Here is a 19,281-nt window from a genome sequence, read left to right on the forward strand (position 1 = left end):
TATCCCTTCCATAGGAACATTTTAGAGTGTCTCTGTTTTGTAAATGAGTGCTTCCTCAAATTGTCCCACATACAGGTTCGCATAGTTGGGTGCAAATGGGGAGCCCATGGCTACTCCCAGATTTTGAAGGAAAAAGTCTGACTCAAAGATTAAGTAGTTATTGACAGAGGGAGGCCTACTGGATATTCTATTTAAAAATATTGACCCCTAGTGGTCTGAATATTGACTTTAATCTCAGGCCCTTCTTATGACCAATTATATTTTCTCTGAAGAGGTCTTGTAAATTAATGTATTCTTTCTACAGCTATCAGCATAAACACAATATGTTCCCCCTGTTCATGCTTATTATGCATTATGGTTGAACCAAAAGATGACATGTAAAAAAAGGTTTTTAATGAAATTGGAAATATTTAAATACATAGGTGAAATTAAATGAAACAATAATGTATGTTGATGCTAATGTTATCCTAATGCAAATGCTAACAATGGCATAATATATAAAATATGCTATGGGCTATTGTCTTTTAACTGTTTCTCTCAATTCGTTCTGATCAACCTGGCAATTATGACACACCCCTCACTATTGTCATTGGTTGCACTAATTGCACTGTTCAAATCAAATCAAGTTTATTTTATATAGCCCTTCGTACATCAGCTAATATCTCGAAGTGCTGTACAGAAACCCAGCCTAAAACCCCAAACAGCAAGCAATGCAGGTGTAGAAGCACGGTGGCTAGGAAAAACTCCCTAGAAAGGCCAAAACCTAGGAAGAAACCTAGAGAGGAACCAGGCTATGAGGGGTGGCCAGTCCTCTTCTGGCTGTGTGGAGATTATAACAGAACTATGCCAAGATGTTCAAAATGTTCATAAGTGACAAGCATGGTCAAATAATAATCATGAATAATTTTCAGTTGGCTTTCCATAGCCGATCATTAAGAGTTGAAAATAGCAGATCTGGGACAGGTGGCGGTTCCATAACCGCAGGCAGAACAGTTGAAACTGGAATAGCAGCAAGGCCAGGTGGACTGGGGACAGCAAGGAGTCATCATGCCCGGTAGTCCTGACGTATGGTCCTAGGGCTCAGGTCCTCCGAGAAAGAGAAAGAAAGAGAGAAGGAGAGAATTAGAGAGAGCATACTTAAATTCACACAGGACACTGGATAAGATAGGAGAAGTACTCCAGGTATAACCAACTGACCCTAGCCCCCCGACACATAAACTACTGCAGCATAAATACTGGAGGCTGAGACAGGAGGGGTCAGGAGACACTGCGGCCCCATCAGAAGAAACCCCCGGACAGGGCCAAACAGGAAGGATATAACCCCACCCACTTTGCCGAAGCACAGCCCCCACACCACTAGAGGGATATCTTCAACCACCAACTTACAATCCTGAGACAAGGCCGAGTATAGCCCACAAAGATCTCCACCACAGCACAAACCAAGGGGGGATCCAACCCAGACAGGAAGATCACGTCAGTAACTCAACCCACTCAAGTGACGCACCCCTCCCAGGGACGGCATGAAAGAGCACCAGTAAGCCAGTGACTCAGCCCCTGTAATAGGGTTAGAGGCAGAGAATCCCAGTGGAGAGAGGGGAACCGGCCAGGCAGAGACAGCAAGGGCGGTTCGTTGCTCCAGAGCCTTTCCGTTCACCTTCACACTCCTGGGCCAGACTACACTCAATCATATGACCTACTGAAGAGATAAGTCTTCAGTAAAGACTTAAAGGTTGAGACCGAGTCTGCGTCTCTCACATGGGTAGGCAGACCGTTCCATAAAAATGGAGATCTATAGGAGAAAGCCCTGCCTCCCGCTGTTTGCTTAGAAATTCTAGGGACAATTAGGAGGCCTGCGTCTTGTGACCGTGGCGTACGTATAGGTATGTACGGCAGGACCAACTCGGAAAGATAGGTAGGAGCAAGCCCATGTAACGCTTTATAGGTTAACAGTAAAACCTTGAAATCAGCCCTTGCCTTAACAGGAAGCCAGTGTAGGGAAGCTAGCACTGGAGTAATATGATCAAATTTCTTGGTTCTAGTCAGGATTCTAGCAGCCGTATTTAGCACTAACTGAAGTTTATTTAGTGCTTTATCCGGGTAGCCGGAAAGTAGAGCATTGCAGTAGTCTAACCTAGAAGTAACAAATGCATGGATTAATTTTTCTGCATCATTTTTGGACAGAAAATTTCTGATTTTTGCAATGTTACGTAGATGGAAAAAAGCTGTCCTTGAAACAGTCTTGATATGTTCGTCAAAAGAGAGATCAGGGTCAAGAGTAACGCCGAGGTCCTTCACAGTTTTATTTGAGACGACTTTACAACCATCAAGATTAATTGTCAGATTTAACAGAAGATCTCTTTGTTTCTTGGGACCTAGAACAAGCATCTCTGTTTTGTCCGAGTTTAAAAGTAGAAAGTTTGCAGCCATCCACTTCCTTATGTCTGAAACACAGGCTTCTAGCGAGGGCAATTTTGGGGCTTCACCATGTTTCATTGAAATGTACAGCTGTGTGTCATCCGCATAGCAGTGAAAGTTAACATTATGTTTTCGAATAACATCCCCAAGAGGTAAAATATATAGTGAAAACAATAGTGGTCCTAAAACGGAACCTTGTGGAACACCGAAATGTACAGTTGATTTGTCAGAGGACAAACCATTCACAGAGACAAACTGATATCTTTCCGACAGGTAAGATCTAAACCAGGCCAGAACTTGTCCGTGTAGACCAATTTGGGTTTCCAGTCTCTCCAAAAGAATGTGGTGATCGATGGTGTCAAAGGCAGCACTAAGGTCTAGTAGCACGAGGACAGATGCAGAGCCTCGGTCTGACGCCATTAAAAGGTCATTTACCACCTTCACAAGTGCAGTCTCAGTGCTATGATGGGGTCTAAAACCAGACTGAAGCATTTCGTATACATTGTTTGTCTTCAGGAAGGCAGTGAGTTGCTGCGCGACAGCTTTTTCTAAAATTCGATATAGGCCGATAGTTTTTTATATTTTCCAGGTCAAGGTTTGGCTTTTTCAAGAGAGGCTTTATTACTGCCACTTTTAGTGAGTTTGGTACACATCCGGTGGATAGAGAGGAAGGAAACTGCTCAGGGATTTCACCATGAGACCAATGGTGATTTTAAAACAGTTACAATTTAATGGTGGTGATATGAAAAAATGAGGAGGGATCAACATCATTGTAGTTACTCCACAATACTAACCTAAATGACATAGTGAAAATAAGGAAGTCTGTACAGAATACAAATATTCCAAAACATGCATCCTGTTTGCAACAAGGTAAGTACTATTGCAAAAAATGTGGCAAAGAAATAAATGTTTTGTTCTGAATGCAAAGTGTTATGTTTGGGGCAAATCCAACACAACACCATTTGTAAGCATGGTGGTAGCTACATCATGCTATGGGTATGCTTGAGTTTTTTTGGATAAAAATAAATGGAATACAGCTTAGCACAGGCAAAATCCTAGAGGAAAACCTGTTTCAGTATTCTTTCCAACAGACACTGGGAGACGAATTCACCTTTCAGCAGGACAATAGCCTAAAACTCAAGGCCAAATCTACACTGGAGTTGCTTACCAAATACAACATTGAATGTTCTTGAGTGGCCTAGTTACAGTTTTGACTTAAATATAATTGAAAATATATGACGAGATTTGAAAATAGCTTTCTAGCAATAATCAACAACCAACTTTACAGAGCTTGGAGAATTTTTAAAAGAATAATGGGCAAATATTTTACAATCCAGGCGTACAAAACTCTTAGAGACTTACCCAAAAAGACTCACAGCTGTAATCGCTGCCAAATATGTTTCTAACATGTATTGCCTCAGGGGAGTGAATTCTTATCTAATTAAGATATATTAGTGTTTTATTTTCATTTTTTTTTTTTATAAATGTTAGTATTTTTCTTCCACTTTGACATTACAGAGTATTTTGTGTAGATTGTTGACTAAAAATGACAGTTAAATCAATTTTAATCCCACTTTGTAACACAACAAATTGTGGAAAAAGTCAAGGGGTGTGAATACTTTCTGAAGGCACTGTATCATCCAGTAGGCTACTAGACACTTATTATTAGCCAGATAGTAATTACATATATCCAGCCAGAACAACACCATTCAATATAGTATGATTTGAGAAATGTAGCTATTTGAAGATTTGAGGATGCACTAGGTGTCACGCCCTGACCTTAGATATCTCTGTTTTTCTATATATTTTGGTTACTACTGGTTGCTAGTTTTGTATGTCTAGGATTTTTGAGACAGCTGTTTATCGTTGTCTCTGATTGGGGATCATATTTAGGTAGCCATTTTCCTCGTTTGTGTTGTGGGATCTTGTCTACATTGAGTTGCCTGAGTGCACACATGTAGCGTCACGTTTTGTTTGTTGTTTTGTTAGGTGAGTTTCAGTCTATTAAAATTATGTGGAACTCTACTCACGCTGCGCCTTGGTCTCCTCTTTACGACGATCGTGACACCAGGCTTGTTCTAGTCTCTATCTTTAGAAATGCATGAATTAACATGTACTGTACATGATAAAACATATTAATATATACTGAAGCCACTAATATATTAATTTAATGAAGCTATTCATTTCAAGAAAGCATAATAGTCTAGGTGAAACCTATCAATCTATAGCTCTGCACTGCAGCCATAACACTGGTGAATGTGCCTAAAGAGAAAGTGGTTACAATAGTTCACTCAGGCTGTTTATCTTTGAATTTTTTTTAAATTTCCTGTCTACTTCAGGGTGTGTGTCTCCCATAGACACCAATGCGATAGCAGCTGGGTCTGGTCTACTTAGTTCATTAACTTCCATTGAAACATAAAAAATGAAGGAGTGGGATGTCTCGCTTCCTCTTCCGTCACTGACGTGCCTGCTGCAGGGTGAAGAGACACCCATGTTTGTAATAATGCTGTCAAAGCCGGATATCTTGTACCATCGACTATCCCCTCTTCCCCTTCCACTCGCTTCTCTTCTTCTCCAGTGGTGAGAAAAGTAACCAATTTTCATACTTGAGTAAAAGTAAAGATACTCAGTAAAATACTACTTGAGTAAAAGTCTAAAAGTATTTTTTGGTTTTAAATAAACTTAAGTATCAAAAGTAAATGTCATTGCAAAAATATACTCAAGTATCAAAAGTAAAAGTAAAAGTATAAATAATTTAAAATGGATCATATTAAGCAAACCAGATGGCACAATTTTCATGGTTTTTTAAATGTATAGATAGCCAGGGGCACGCTCCTGTGGCAACAATTTTGGACCCCCGTGTGGCCCCCCTAAATGTGAGGTATGAAATAATTTTTGCTATCGTTCTTTTTTTACATCCGTTATTAGACCGTGGCAATGATGATTATGAACATGGTCTTTTACCTGCTAATGCCTGCAATGCAGTGAAGAAAACGATATGACAACAATAACGTCTAATGTAACTGGCCCCTCTAACAGTACAACTGGCCCCAGCTTGGCCCCCCCCAGTTGAAATGGTCTAGAACCGCCACTGTCCAACACTTAGACATACTTTACAAACGAAGCATGTGTGTTTAGTGAGTCCGCCAGATCAAAGGCAGGAGGGATGACCAGGGATGTTCTCTTGATAAATGTGGGAATTGGACAATTTTCCAGTCCTGCTAAGCACTCAAAATATAACTAGTACTTTTGGGTGTCCGGGAAAATGTATGGTGTAAAAAGTACATTATTTTCTTTAGGAATATAGTGAAGTAAAAGTAAAAGTTGTCAAAAATATAAATAGTAAAGTACAGATACCCCCAAAAAACTACTTAAGTAGTACATTCAAGTATTTTTACTTAAGTTCTTTACACCACTGTTCTTTTCTCACTTCTCTTTCATCCTTTACTTTACTACTCTCTTTCTCCTCCTCCTTCCCTTTGTTATTATTGTCCCTCTCTCTTGCTTCATAACTTTGTTCTCATCTTTTGTTGTACCCTTTATTTCCCCCTGTATTTTTATATGATTTCTGTCTGATTCCTGTCTCATCTCTCTTTGCCACAATCTCTTTCTTTCCTTTCTCATCCCTCTCTCCTATGCCAAAGCTGCCCAGGAAGTTGCCTAAGAGGAAAAGTCGGTTCAAACGTTCGGATGGCAGCACGTCCTCAGACACCACCTCCAGTTTCATCAAAAGACAGGTAACTTTATAGTTCTTCACTAGCTCCTGTTACCATGTGAATGGCATAACCAAGGATCTTGTATCAATTTAGTACTCTCATACCACAAAAGGTTTTTGGGATGCCTCTAGATTTAAAAGTGGCCGTTTCCTTTGTCTTCTTCCCAGTCTTATGGGAACCAATCTCTGTGATGTCTTTATTATGAGGCTTTTAATTTGGTTTCATTGGCTTTTACTAGTAAAAGTTTTTTTTCTCTCACTATTGTAATTCTCAACATGTCCAATAGAGTGCAGTATTGGTTTTGTGTGTTTGATGAAAATCCCAACCCAGTACTGCTTTTAAATTAATGTTTTCAGGTCAAGCAAGCATGAGTGGCAGGGGTGGAGATTTGCTGTTATTTAATAGCATCTCAAGAACTGGTGAGAAAAAGGAGAGAGAAATAAGGTTAAGATAACACTGCCACAGAATTTTAATTTGTCACCACGCCTAAACAGCACCCTTTTGGGTCTCTTTTACCTTAATCACTTCATGCAGTGAATTCAATATGGTGAGTGTGGGTGTTTTGTTTTTCATTCTGTATGTTTGATGTATGTTTGATTGCCTGCTTCTGCATGCTCTGTGTCTGGTGATGAATCTGTCTCGGTAAGTGTGTCAGTGCAGCAAACAGCCAGGTAGCTGCAGTGTAGTGCCTGGCCCAGTAGTGCCTGGGGCGGCAGGGTAACCTAGTGGTTAGAGCGTTGGACTAGTATCCGCAAGGTTGCAAGTTCAAATACCTGAGCTGACAAGGTACAAATCTGTTGTTCTACCCCTGAACAGGCAGTTAACCCACTGTTCCTAGGCTGTCATTGAAAATAAGAATTTGTTCTTAACTGACTTGCCAAGTTAAATAAAGGTAAAGATAGATTAAAAAAGAGAGGACCCCTCTGTAGAAGCTCTATATGGAGAAGAGTTAAGAGCTGTGATCAGGTTGCTGTGCTTGAGTCCAAAACTGACAACAACACTGTGGTTCAGAGGCCTCTTCTTCTCCATGATTATGGGAGCAGAGGGGGTGTGTGTATGCGTGCCAGAAACCAGTTAGCAGGGAAAAGCTAGTCTTTTATTATGCCTAAGTAGCTAGATGTTCCTACAGGTTTATAGGCCAAAGAATATGCAGATTAGGAGCAGCGTGTGTGTCCTGAACTCCTGAACTCAAAACTTGCAGCTGGCAGGCAAGTTTGCTGTCACTCAGTCAGAATGCTCATCAGCGTTTCTTCATCTTTCCATACGCTTGCTTCCTTTGTTAGCTATTATGCACGTTGATAGCTTGCTAGCAAACGTCTTCACCCATTGATTTATCATAATCAGTAATGATGAGCCTCCCAGGTGAACGTTGGGAGACGGCTCGCATATCAGAATAAAAATATATACAAATTAAGATATTAATAATCAAAAGATTTAAATGAATAGAGTTAGCTAATTCAAAGAACGAAAAAATAAATAAAATAATATAGGCCTAAATGCTCAAGCGCACACACATTCGTTCTGACTGTCTGCTCAGACTAACAGCCTCACCTGTTGTTCCTGACAATCAGACACGCATTGTCAACCAATGAACCAAAGATGCGTGAGGGAGGGCCGAGCCAACTCACTCACAGTCACACACTGAGCAGCCGAGAACAGAGAGGAAGGACAGCTGTGAAAACAACAGCTGGAAAATGAGTCAGAAGCACGGAGGCATTTGGATACATTTTAATAATGTAGACAATGTTAGAGCACAGTGTAGAATTTGCCAAAACAAAATCTCATATAAAGCCGGTTCTACGCACAACTTACACCGGCATATGTGAACTGTGCACCCAACTGTGAAGCTAGCTGTAGCGGAGCTTTGAGAAACTAGCGGGCCTGCTAGTGATAGTGGTGGAGCCAGCACCTCCACACGTGAAGATGTATCCACTCAGTCAAGTAGGCCTACTCCACGACCCACAGCAACGCAGTCTTCTATGGACCAGTTTATGCCAAAGTCTATGTCTGTAGCAAAACAAGGCCAAATTGATATTGCATTGGCTAAAATGATTACCACCGATTTCCAGCCATTTTCGATCGTGGAGGACAGAGGTTTTAGAAATTATAGCAATAGTCTAAATCCAATGTACACAATTACAAGCAGGAAAACCCCTTCAAAATCACTTATTCCACAACTGTACGAGAGCACACTGGCTTCATTGCGGGAAAGAGTCCAAAAAGCTACTGCAGTTTGCCTTACCACTGACTGCTGGACGTCAAGGGTAACCACTTCTTACATGTCGGTTACATGTCACAGATTTTTCGATGTCTAGCTGTCTTCTGGACTGCTTTGAGGTCAGCGACAGACACACCTCAGAGAACATGGCAGAGGAACTGTTGAGAGTGGCCAGAGAATGGCAAGTAGATGGAAAAGTGTTCTGTTGTGTTAGCAACAATGCAGCTAACGTAACCATTTTTAAATGGACCCATCATCCATGTCTTTCCCACACAATCAACCTGATTGTAAGAGATGCTCTGAAGGTGATGAAGCCCACTGTGGACAAAGTGAAAGCAACTGTGGAATACTTCCACAGGAGCACAGTAAGTGCTGGAAAACTAAAGTCTACATAACGCCAGATGGGAATGCCTGAGCTGAGGCCTAAACAAGACTGCACTACAAGGTGGAATTCAACATTGTATATGTTGAAGCGGTTTCTTGAGTCAAAGGATACCATAATCTCTACCCTGGCCATTGTCAATGCCCCTGTTGAAGCTCTGACCCAAGAGGAATGGGAGGTGGTGGAGGAGGTGTGCAGAGTCCTGGAACCCTTTGAGCAGGTCACTGTGGAGATTAGTGGAGAGCGGTACAGTAAGCAGTTATTACTAAATCATTATTTAATCCAGTATTATATGAGCAGTAGATGAGAATGTAATATCAGTAGACAAAACATGAACCTGAACTAATAAGTTACTGTTCTCTTTTTTCAGCTATGTGACAGCCTCAAAAATGATACTCCTGTGTAAGGGTCTGCAGCGAATCACAGCCAGACGCCAGAGAGAAGCAAATGTAACCACAGGACATGTGACAGAGTTGATGGACACCCTATGTTCATCAATGGACAGAAAGTTCCACAGACTGGAATATAATCACGTGTTATCAGAAACCGCTGCACTTTACCCCAAGTTTAAGAAGTTAGCCTTCAGTGATGCCAGAGCGATTGATGAGGCTCTTCAAAGATTAACCTCAGCAGCAGGGAGGGACAGCCCCAGCAGTCAGCTGGCTCAGGCACCAGGAAGAAGAGGGATCAGATAGAGCAGAAGCACCTGCAGTAGTCCCACAAACATCTGCTGATTGGATGCTGTTTGACGAGAGAGCAACTGGGGATGCAGCACGAAGGAATCCCTCAGCAGATGCCATAATGGAGGTCCGATCCTATTTGGAGGAGCTCCTCCTCCAAAGATCTGCAGATCCTCTGAGCTGGTGGAAGAACAAGGCCTCTGTCTACCCACAGCTTACTAAAGTTATGACAGGGAGACTCTGCATAGTGGCCACATCCGTTCCCTCTGAGAGGCTCTTCTCGAAAACGGGACAAATAATTACTGAGAGAAGAAACCGCATCAGCCCCTCGAAAGTGAGGCAGCTTGCATTTCTGAATGCAAATCTGAATGCAAAATATGGTCAGCATGGCTGTGTGCTACTGGTTATAACATGGCAATAAAGAAGAGAGAGAAAAGAGGGACCAGTTTAATGCTTTAAGTGGGATGCTGCAGTTTTGCACATTGTTACATTTATATGCACTTTGTTTATATACATTAAAAAAGGTATACTTTAAATGCACATGTGTAATAGCATCCTTCTTTTTTTACATTTATTTCAATTTGTGGGATGCTGCAGTTTTGCAAATTGTTATTTATTTTTCTTTGATATGGTCCAATATTTTATTATGCTGTTCAGATTGTATTTGTTTTGAATGGTTAGATTTATATGCACTTTAATATACATTAAAGTTATACTTTAAATGCAAATGTTTAATAGCATTCTTTTTCATAACAAACCAGTGCATTTTTAAATACATTGTGGTTAATGTAGAGTGTGATTTCATTTAATAATTTAATTAGAATTTTTTTAACACCAATCATAGTCAAACTATCGCAAACTGTTTGACTTGAAAAAATACAAAACAGCTTTTTTTAAAGAGCCGTTTGGGAGCCAAAAGAGTCGGCTCGTCTTGGTGAGCTGATCCAAACGAGCCAGCTCACTGAAAAGAGCCGGAATGCCCATCACAAAAACAGGAGGCAGCAGCAATCTAAATGATCAGACTGAAACATAAGATGAGAAGCGATAGGTGAAGTATGAAGCCAGTCAATGGAGGCAACTTTGCTCCATCCAATCATAGCAGCTGGATCAACACACATCCCGCCCTTTACTGACAGGCAAACTATCCAGTTAAGTTATTTAGAGCACGTGCACAATGCTGAGAAGGAAGACGATGTGCTTTTGCCTTGACTGCCTCCTTGTAGCTGCTATTTTGATGTTCACAATTCTTCATCGTCATTACACTATTGTTCTAGAATAGAAAACTATTGTTCTAGAATATAATAGGTAGAATAGGTAAAACCGAATAGGTAAAATAGAATAGGTATAATAGAATAGAATAGGTAAAACAGAATAGGTAAAATAGAATAGGTAGAATAGAATAGGTAAAACAGAATAGGTAGAATGGAATAGGTAAAACAGAATAGGTAGAATAGAATAGATAGAATAGGTAGAATAGAATAGAATAGGTAGAATAGAATAAAGTAGGTAGAATATAATAGGTAGAATATAATAGGTAGAATATAATAGGTAAAATAGGTAGAATAGAATAGGTAAAACAGAATAGGTCAAATAGAATAGGTAGAATAGAATAGATAGAATAGAATATGTGGAATAGAATTGGTAGAATAGAATTGATAGAATAGGTCAAATAGAATAGAATAGGTAGAATATAATAGAGTAGGTACAATAGAAAAGGTACAATAGAATAGAATAGAATATATATAATATGCAGAATAGAATAGGTAGAATGGAATAGGTAAAACATAATAGGTAAAATAGAATAGGTAGAATAGAATAGGTAGAATAGAATAAAGTAGGTAGAATATAATAGGTAGAATAGAATAGGTAAAACAGAATAGGTCAAATAGAATAGGTCAAATATAATAGGTAGAATAGAATAGGTAGAATAGAATTGGTAGAATAGAATAGGTAAAATAGAATAGATAGAATAGGTAGAATATAATAGAGTAGGTAGAATAGAATAGGTACAATAGAATATATAGAATTTAATATAATATGCAGAATTGAATAGGTAGAATGGAATAGAATAGGTACAATAGAATATAATTAATTTGCCTCATCCATCAGAACAAGAACAGAACAGCACAAACTGGCTCTAACCCAGAATAGAAAGAGGAGTGGAAGGCCCGGTGCACAACTGAGCAAGAGGACAAGTACATTAGTGTCTAGTTTGAGAAACAGATGCCTCACAAGTCCTCAACTGGCAGCTTCATTAAATAGTACCCACAAAATACCAGTCTCAAGTCTCAACGTCAACCTCAACGAGACAACTTCGGGATGCTGACCTTTGAGGCATCTGGACAGAGTTCCTCTGTCCAGTGTCTGTGTTCTTTTGCCCATCTTAATATTTTATTTTTATTGGCCAGTCTGAGATATGGCTTTTTCTTTGCAACTCTGCCTAGAAGGCCAGAGTCGCCTCTTCGCTGTTGACGTTGAGAATGATGTTTTGCAGGTACTATTTAATGAAGCTGCATGAAGTTGAGGAGGCATCTGTTTCTCAAACTAGATACTCTAATGTACTTGTCCTCTGGCTCAGTTGTGCACCGGAGCCTCCCACTCCTCTTTCTCTTCTGGTTAGAGCCAGTTTGCGCTGTTCTGTAAAGGGAGTAGTACACAGCGTTGTACGAGATCTTCAGTTTCTTGGCAATTTCTCGCGTGGAATAGCCTTCATTTCTCAGAACAAGAATAGACTGACGAGTTTCAGAAGAAAGTTATTTGTTTCTGGCCATTTTGAGCCTGTAATCGAACCCACGAATGCTGATGCTGCAGATACTCAACTAGTCTAAAGAAGGACAGTTTTATTGCTTCCTAAATCAGAACAACAGTTTTCAGCTGTGCTAACATAATTGCAAAAGGGTTTTCTAATGATCAATTAGCCTTTTAAAATGTTTAACTTGGATTAGCTAACACAACGGCCATTGGAACACAGGTGTGATTGTTACTGAAAATGGGGCTCTATACGTCTGTGTAGATATTCCATTAAAAATCAGCTGTTTCCAGCTACAATAGTAATTTACAACATTAACAATGTCCACACTGTATTTCTGATCAATTTTATGTTATTTTAATGGACAAAAATATAGTGCAAATATTTAAAGAAAAGGTCAATAAATATACAAGGTCAACTCTGTCCGTGTAGCTATTTTGTTAGATATTTTTCAGTCACTTGGGAATAAAAGCTGCTCAAAAGCCTGTTGGTGTCATACTTGATGCACTGGTACCTCTTGCCATGTGGCAACAGAGAAAATAGTCTTTGGCTTGGGTGGTTTAGGTCTTTGACGTTTTCCGGGTCTTTCTTCCACACCGCCTGAATATAGAGGTCCTGGATGGCAGGGAGCTCTGCCCCAGGTATGTATTGGGCTGTCTGCACAACCCTCTGTAGCGCCATGCGATCAAAGGTGGCGCTATTGCCATACCAAGCAGTGATGCAGTCAGTAAATATGCTCTCAATGGTACAGCTGTATAACCTTTTCATGATTTGAGGGCCCATGCCAAACTGTTTCAACCTCCTGAGAGGAAAGAGGTACTGTCGCGCCTTCTTCACGACTGCGTTGTGTGTTTGGACCATTTTAAGTCTTTAGTGATTTGTACACCAAGGAACTTGAAGCTGTCTACACCACCCCGTTTCCTGTAGTCCATGATCAGCTCCTTGGTCTTGCTAACGTTGAGGGAGAGGTTTTTCCTCCGGCACTACACTGCCAGGTCAGTGGTTTCAGCATTGTGTTAAAACCATTTTCATTACATCTCCCCAGAAACACTGGTACAAGATAAGTAAGAATTTCACTGTAAGGTCTACACCTGTTGTATTTGGCGCACGTGACAAATAAACTTGATTTGATTTGACCATGGGCTGCGTGGTAATTCATTGAGCTGTTATGCACTTTTGAAACACAAGGTGGCAAACTTGCTTAAATGTGTTTTCAACCAGATATCAGATAGCAGAAACTGCTCTAGTCTGTTGCTCTCTGATATATACAGTCAAGTAAATGATGTAGTGGCGCATGTAAACAACCTCATATAGCCTATGGATACAGTAGGCCAGAAATAAAGAGTTTTACACATGTATTAATTGAAGATCCCCAAGAGAATAATCCTTATATTATGAGATGCAGCCTGTTTGGCCCCTAGTTTGCTTTGTTAATCCCTGGTCCGCCATCTAAATGGAACAAGCAGTACATGGAGTCTGAGTCTTGAGCAATTTTCAGCAAATTGGTATGTAAACACAGCCCCTCACTCAGACAGCTAACTGGAAGATTGCATTCTTTTTAGGTAATGGATAGCCGGTAAACGACTACCGCCCCGTAGCACTCACTTCCGTCATCATGAAGTGCTTTGAGAGACTAGTCAAGGACCATATCACCTCCACCCTACCGGACACCCTAGACCCACTCCAATTTGCTTACCGACCCAATAGGTCCACAGACGACGCAATCGCAACCACACTGCACACTGCCCTAACCCATCTGGACAAGAGGAATACCCATGTGAGAATGCTGTTCATCGATTACAGCTCAGCATTTAACACCATAGTACCCTCCAAACTCGTCATCAAGCTCGAGACCCTGGGTCTCGACCCCGCCCTGTGCAACTGGGTCCTGGACTTCCTGACGGGCCGCCCCCAGGTGGTGAGGGTAGGTAACAACATCTCCACCCCGCTGATCCTCAACACTGGGGCCCCACAAGGGTGCGTTCTGAGCCCTCTCCTGTACTCCCTGTTCACCCACGACTGCGTGGCCATGCACGCCTCCAACTCAATCATCAAGTTTGCGGATGACACTACAGTGGTAGGCTTGATTACCAACAACGACGAGACGGCCTACAGGGAGGAGGTGAGGGCCCTCGGAGTGTGGTGTCAGGAAAATAACCTCACACTCAACGTCAACAAAACAAAGGAGATGATTGTGGACTTCAGGAAACAGCAGAGGGAGCACCCCCCTATCCACATCGACGGGTCAGTAGTGGAGAAGGTGGAAAGTTTTAAGTTCCTCGGTGTACACATCACGGACAAACTGAATTGGTCCACCCACACAGACAGCGTCGTGAAGAAGGCGCAGCAGCGCCTCTTCAACCTCAGGAGGCTGAAGAAATTCGGCTTGTCACCAAAAGCACTCACAAACTTCTACAGATGCACAATCGAGAGCATCCTGTCGGGCTGTATCACCGCCTGGTACGGCAACTGCTCCGCCCACAACCGTAAGGCTCTCCAGAGGGTAGTGAGGTCTGCAGAACGCATCACCGGGGGCAAACTACCTGCCCTCCAGGACACCTACACCACCCGATGTCACAGGAAGGCCATAAAGATCATCAAGGACAACAACCACCCAAGCCACTGCCTGTTCACCCCGCTATCATCCAGAAGGCGAGGTCAGTACAGGTGCATCAAAGCAGGGACCGAGAGACTGAAAAACAGCTTCTATCTCAAGGCCATCAGACTGTTAAACAGCCACCACTAACATTTAGCGGCCGCTGCCAACATACTGACTCAACTCCAGCCACTTTAAAAATGGGAATTGATGGAAATTATGTAAAAATGTACCACTAGCCACTTTAAACAATGCCACTTAATATAATGTTTACATACCCTACATTACCCATCTCATATGTATATACTGTACTCTATATCATCTACTGCATCTTGCCATCTTTATGTAATACATGTACCACTAGCCACTTTAAACTATGCCACTTTATGTTTACATACCCTACAGTACTCATCTCATATGTATATACCGTACTCTATACCATCTACTGCATCTTGCCTATGCCGTTCTGTACCACCACTCATTCATATATCTTTATGTACATATTCTTTATCCCTTTACACTTGTGTGTGTATAAGGTAGTAGTTGTGGAATTGTTAGGTTAGATTACTTGTTGGTTATTACTGCATTGTCGGAACTAGAAGCACAAGCATTTCGCTACACTCGCATTAACATCTGCTAACCATGTGTATGTGACTAATAAAATTTGATTTGATTTTGATATGTGTTCAATGGTTTGATAATCTGTGTTTCCCTTCCTTTGAGAGAGGAACACTCCCTTTGAGTAATCTTATTACAATGCTTCGGAGAACAGAACGGAAACATTCTGTCAATAGAATATCAATTAATTAGGTTTACGTTGGTTGGAATTAATTTGTGGCATTCCCCTTCTATATTTCTCTTTGCCTTTGGTAACAATGAAAGAAAAGGAAATCTCCACCTAACTGTGTATCGCCTAATATTGAAAGGGCTTCTAGCTCCCCATTCATGTGCAATATCAGGAAACAGGTAGGTGGTAGAGACAGATGGAGGGTGAGGGAAATAGAGACAGCCCAGCTCTATTTCGCCAAGTGAGATTTAATCAGCCCTCTGTTAGTGTAGAGCCTGTAGATCTGGTTCCAGTCAGTGAATGGCAGGGGTTTCTCTCAGAACCAATTCATGCTTGGCTGCCCCTCACCTCTCCCCCATTTGTCCTTAGAGTTATTGTTCGCCCCTTTACCCTCACTGTACAGTCCCTTGCAGCCGCCACTAGAATCATGGGCCTGCCTCTCCCTATCTCACTAAAAGCCACATGCCCCATTCCCCCCACCCTCTGCCTACCGTCTCTGCACTGTAGTCAGCAGATTTTAAAAAGAGAATGGCTCTCTCTGTGATTGAGTGTCATTTTATCTGGATGAATTGATTGAAGGATGATTTGTTGTATCTGCCATTTGGAGCCTCAATCCCACAGCCACTCCCACATAGGACACACACACAAGCAGACAGGAACAGCAAGGCATAGTACAGAATGCTAGTATAGGTGACAGGAAATTGATGGCTTTTGCAGGGTATGTCATTGTATCAATGTCACTGTACTGTAACACTCTTCATATCAGGCCTCTCAAAATGTACTATAGTCTGTGCAAGGGTAAACACAGAGTTTGGAGACAGCCTCGCCAGGTACTGAGATGAGAGAGGAGCTGATTCTTATTCTGGGCCTGTCTTTGGCTCCAGGGGAGGTTGAGAGAGAGGTGTGGAGCAGCTATGGTGGGGAAACTATATCAGCATGGAGGCAGATCAAAGTTGATGCTAACCAGGGGTGAAACTGACAAATACAAAGGGTGAATTATACAATGGTTGTTCACTAGGTTGCATAGTAACGGTGGATCCTGTTATGAATATGGGGTAAGGCGGTTAATGAGAATCTTTCTCTCTGAATTTTGTTTAGTCTTTTCTCATCTGTGGACAAAAGAGGAGAAGTAATAAAAGGTGAAAATGAGGCACAAGTGTAGATGGGGTTATTAATACTGTATCTCCATATTCATACACAGCTTCAGTGTCACTGTTGTAAAACAAAGCTATGTACATCTACCAAACGCTATGTATCGACATTTTAAGTGTAATGGAATATAGGCTCTGTAGGTAGTGACAAAAGGTGAAGGTGAAGGATTTCAATGTGAAGGATTTCCTCACAAAAGAATGTATGGACACATCAAGGTCAACGACATGATTGTGCATTTTTTGGTGTATGAAAAATCTCAGCAGACACACACACATTCCTACAATCCTACTGTTGCTATGACAACCTAGTTCTTGCCACAAAATACATTCTCTGACAAAGAGAGATTTGAGAGAAAATGTAATGTTCTTTGCTTGCTCCTGACTAAATCATAATAAGTACGGAGTGAAAATTAAATAAAGTCTCCCACAAGCTATATCATCAACCTGATACCGTGTGTTCTTACTGGATGGATGTTCCTTCCTGCTTCTCCTGTGTGAGGAAGGAATGCCTCATTCCCAGAGAAATGTCCAGAGTTCATACATCTTGGCAGAGGGCTCAGTCTTTTTCAAGGGCATATAATCATCAAACAGCAGAGTGGACAATTTGTTGTGCAGTGTACACTGTTGGCATCCTGCAGCTACAGGGTAGCTGCAGTTGTCTGTTCTACAGTATGTATTGTATGCTACAGTGAGAGTAGTGAGTAGCCAACACAAGAACTGGCATGAACTGGATAGCACACAGGTGACTCTCCATGAATATTCGAATGCGATTGGGAATTCTAACTGACCTAATTAGCTTCTGTTTATCCAGAAAGCTTAATTCACCTCTGTTATGGTACATGGTCTGCCTTGTGGAATCATTGGTCATTTTGCAGGATCGTTCGGTGCATTAGTTCGGTGCACGTCAATACTATAGGCTTTTGAACCAGAGGACATCAATGATTGGTTGTATAGGGCGATGTAGTGTTGCTTAGTGTTAAACCTCTTAAGAATCCGACACTTTTTTTCAATTTTCGCCTAAAATGACATACCCAAATCTAACTGCCTGTAGCTCAGGACCTGAAGCAAGGATATGCATATTCTTGATACCATTTGAAAGGAAACACTTTGAAGTTTGTGGAAATGTGAAATGAATGTAGGAAAATATAACACATCAGATCTGGTCAAAAATAATACACCTTTTAAATGCAAGACAAAGGCCATAATGTATTATTCCAGCCTAGGTGCAATTTAGATTTTGGCCACTAGATGGCATCAGTGTATGTGCAAAGTTTTTGACTGATCCAATGAACCATTGCATATCTGTTCAAAATGTTGTATCAAGACTGCCCAAATGAGCCTAATTGGTTTATTAATACATTTTCAAGTTCATAATTGTGCACTCTCCTTAAACAGTAGCATGGTATTATTTCACTGTAATAGCTACTGTAAATTGGACAGTGCAGTTAGATTAAAAGAATTTAAGCTTTCTGCCTATATCAGATATGTATATGTCCTGGGGAAATTCTTGGTTACTTACAACCTCATGCTAATCACATTAGCCTACGTTAGCTTAACCGTCCCGTGGGGGGGACACCGATTCCGTAGAGGTTAATTTTGGTTGCAAAATCATCCAATAGTTTAATATTTTTTTTGTACTTTGAAACGCACACAAATGGTGGATTACTGATCAATTCATTTGAACCTACCTTTGTCTTGAGTCAAGGGAATGCAGGAAAGATAAGCCATGCTATTGTTTAAGGGAAAATGAGGACTATGATGCAAACTAGACAAAACAAAACCTGCAATCAGAAGATGAGCCACAGTTACTTGACCTGACCTCCATATATCTATACACCTAAAACCTCCAACATCAACCTCCTGCCCTCATTCCCTTCCCACATACAAAACCCCCCACCCCCAACACGCCCAGTGCTCCAACCCCCACCCCTTATACCCCGATGCTAAGCTCGGTTGTCTAATTAAACGGCTAAATAAGTGCATTCACTGTGAACATGCCTGCGGGGCATGCCAAACTGGGGGAGGGGGAGGATGGCAAGGTGATGGGGGGGCAGGATGGGTAAACTTATGGGGTCTCTGTAGTAGGGCAGAGAGAGAGGATTTGCCTGGGGGTCACATAGGGGGACATCAATCCAGCAGGCGTGAACAGAGTGCAGGCATGTGTGAGCCAACAGGGCCACTGGTGCTCACCTCTGTCGGCTACACATGGGAATGGGAGATATGCGGAGTACACAACATAAACTGCTTAGTGGTATACACAGGACAGAGATGCACACACACATGCAAACAGATAAAAGGAACCCCGTAGGACTGAACGTACAAACACATGGGTACGAGACGATGATGCAGGGTTCAGGCCATAGCACACATTCTAATAACCACTATTGCTAACTCTCATCCCACTGCTCCAATTACTATCACCATAATATAGCTAACGATGAGCAATACAAGATAAACCAGACAGAGAAGAATGATTGAATAATAAGAGCATGGTAATAATAGAAGTGATGTACTGTCAGTGGATGACATTTTACCATAAATGCTGTTCAAAGTTGGTTTGATTGTGATAGTATGAAGTATGCTAATA

The sequence above is a fragment of the Salvelinus alpinus genome, chromosome 17, assembly GCF_045679555.1.
Source record: "Salvelinus alpinus chromosome 17, SLU_Salpinus.1, whole genome shotgun sequence".
NCBI lineage: Eukaryota > Metazoa > Chordata > Actinopteri > Salmoniformes > Salmonidae > Salvelinus > Salvelinus alpinus.